This window comes from Adiantum capillus-veneris, chromosome 5, assembly GCF_014529385.1.
Source record: "Adiantum capillus-veneris isolate H3 chromosome 5, ASM1452938v2, whole genome shotgun sequence".
NCBI classification, from domain to species: domain Eukaryota; kingdom Viridiplantae; phylum Streptophyta; class Polypodiopsida; order Polypodiales; family Pteridaceae; genus Adiantum; species Adiantum capillus-veneris.
The window spans coordinates 161,561,095-161,564,098 of record NC_140935.1 but is presented as its reverse complement, the minus strand read 5'-3'; the positions used below and the strand labels follow the sequence as shown (position 1 = coordinate 161,564,098).

General features: G+C 41.5%; 1 pseudogene; it reads right to left on the bottom strand.

The window, feature by feature from the left end:
- Window positions 1-443: 443 nt before the first annotated feature.
- On the bottom strand, window positions 444-1,784 carry LOC147458444 (putative protein S-acyltransferase 7 pseudogene; annotated as a pseudogene).
- Between the last annotated feature and the right edge of the window lie 1,220 nt (window positions 1,785-3,004).

The window sequence follows — 3,004 nt, the reverse complement described above, 5'->3', positions numbered from 1 at the left end:
AAACTGATGTATCCATGTAGTTACTAGCCATAATAACATTGGAGGACAGTAAGAAACCCTTTCAATTGACATCAAACTGCACAAACAATTTCCTATGTCCATCGTGCATTGTCTACATGTGTGTTTTTGCCTGAATAGGAGGTGACAATCTATGATTGCCTTGTCCTCTTACTTATAGAACATGTACTAGCATTTCAGGTAATGCCTCCATAGAATGAGTGAGAGAACCACCTTCTTCGATGCAACCGTAGGAAGAATGATCCCGAATTTTTATAAAATCATTCTCATATCTGTACCTTATTTCTTTACTAGAACTCCCGTAGGTCTAACGAATAACACTCCTTTCTTGAACAAAAGCATCAAGAGCAGTAGGCATCCAGGGGACTTTCGCCCTAATCTCAATGTTGTTATAACTTTTCTCGCCGCCATGGTCAAAAGCATCATCAACTTTGTTTGGTTTTGTCTGAAGCTTCAACTTGTGCACGAAAATCTATCTTGGACATTCCAAAACTCGAGTAAATAATGTCCCTCATGTTGTGAAAAACTCCTTGATCATGAGGATTTGCCTTCTTGTCATAGCGATAGTGGAAGTTTTCATAAGTCGTTCGTCCAATGCATTATCCAGCCCATGGGCAATGATGGTCAGAGTGATCCACACAAATATTGTAGATAGAGCAATGTGAGCAACGGGGAGGTATGCATAGCATGCAGGTGTCACAACACTTGATTTTCACAGCCATCCCATTCACAATCGCATCCTTTGTTCGCGGAAGCCTTCGCCTTGGTGTTTGCCCGCCACTCCACTCGAATGATGAGTAGCATTCTTCCTCTGGTTCAGGCGGATATTTATTACATGGAGTTATACCAGGGTCCCTACAGGAGGTCAGCAAGAGAAAAACTAAGACACCAGATGTAAAAGCTAATGTAACCACCAGGATTGATATACCACCAAAGTGTGAAAAATCTTTCACAAGGTGCCTTCCAACAAAAATTACCAAGCACCAATACAAGAACTAGGATGAGAACCAAAGTCAATAGCAACAATGCAACATCAGGCCCAAAAATCAGCCTTCCGCCAAATAGGAACCTATTGCTACCCTTCCAAGTCTAATAGACATGCTTAACATCAATTGAAGTTTTGGCAGGGCTGGGCAGCCTTTGAACGTCTGTTGGGATCTTGTTTGCATATCCATTCTGCAAACATCAATCAAAACCTTGTCCTGCTAACTCTCCAAAGTGGGAATTTTTGCAAGAAGAGGCCGTGTCCCGTGCATCAGGCCCTGTCCAACAGCTACATGCATTCATCTTAACGAGATTACCTTCAAACATCGCCCGAAAACTTCATTAAGAAGTCAGACATGCAAGTGATAACTAAGCTGGAACTGTGTGGGGTATGTGTGAGCACTGATAGAATGGGTGCCTAATACTAGAGAGAGAGAGAGAGAGAGAGAGAGAGAGAGAGAGAGACCTTTAAGTAAACCTAAAAAATTTTAGACTTACCCAAATCTTGAAGCAAGCATCTATCGTGACCGGAACAATAGCAACAAATAAGTCGATTGATGCTTTGTCTGCTTCAAAACCGTAGTGCTCTAACACAATTTCCACAAGTGTCTCCCAGCAAGACTCAGAGTGGTACCTGGAAATTCCAAAACACCATCAGCTTGGACAAAAAGAATGATGCTCATGAGTACTCAGAATCTTCTAGTCCACTTTTCATCTAAGAATGCAGAATAAGAAGTTGATACCTAATTCATATACCTTGGATAATACCACAAAAGGGGCATATGTCATAAATTGTGGAATATGAAAGATGAGGTTTCTATGTTACACAATTCATACACTGGTCAATGTTGCACGAGAAAAGGATATATTTCTACAACCTGGAATCCATAATCTGCTATGAGCACATGTAGAGGCTACCAATAGGTCCTTCGTCCTCTTCTTTTTAGTCACAACAATCTAATAGAAACTACAGTCTAGGATAGTGAAACATGGCAACCATTAACATGCACATAAAAGAAAATCAGCGAGAAAAAGTACCCTAAAAAAATATCGGATAGTAGAATAATTATGAAGGCTTTTCCAATATCTGAAACATTTGTAAATAGTCGATTTCCTGTTAACCGCATGACTGCTACCTGTAGAAAATGTCATCATAGAGTTGCATTACACGCGAACAACTCTGCATGTTTTGTATGTTAACACAATGGAAGCTTATATCAAAATAGAGCACAACCTTACCTTATCTGGATTAAAGACCAAGAGTAGGAAAAATGTTAAGCTTGCTAAGATATCCGCCCATACGTTTCCAAATGGCTTCCTATTCTCTAGCCGCAGCTCATCTCTTAGTTCTATGCTGAAACAAAGGCCACACACAGCTTAAGCCATGCATTACAATGCAAACTTCACAGATGGAAAAAGCTCAGCCTTTGAAATCACAAACGAGTGAAAGAGAAAATACTAATAGCATACGCTTTGCCTCGAATATGCTCTAGACCTTCTTCATCATTCAGTGGAGGAGCTTTTCCGATTGCTGCCTCAAATCGAACTCTGTGTGTGTGTGTGTGTGTGTGTGTCTTTTGCGGGAGGTGAACTACTCGGGAAATGCCCCTGCTGCGCTTGTTGCTTGCCCGCTCCATCATTTCTCACCTGCATAGAAAGCGACCTGGTTTGCAACGTTCACTTTCCCTCACAAATTACCCTAAAGGCATTCAGATTCACACATATGGCAAGGAAAATTCAAACTAGGGCCCTAGGCAATAGCAAAACATTGTACGGGTGAGAGTTTGTGGCTACACACAGCAAATCCATGAACTAGCCTCCAATCCAGTGGACAAGTCGACTCCGAATAGATCCTCAGTCACTAGAGAACAACTACAATGCCACATACATATACAAGGCAACTGAGAGCTCACTGAGGTACAGAGCGACATGACATGAGAGAGAGAGAGAGAGAGAGAGAGAGAGAGAGAGAGAGAGAGAGAGAGAGAGAGATCTCGGAAAG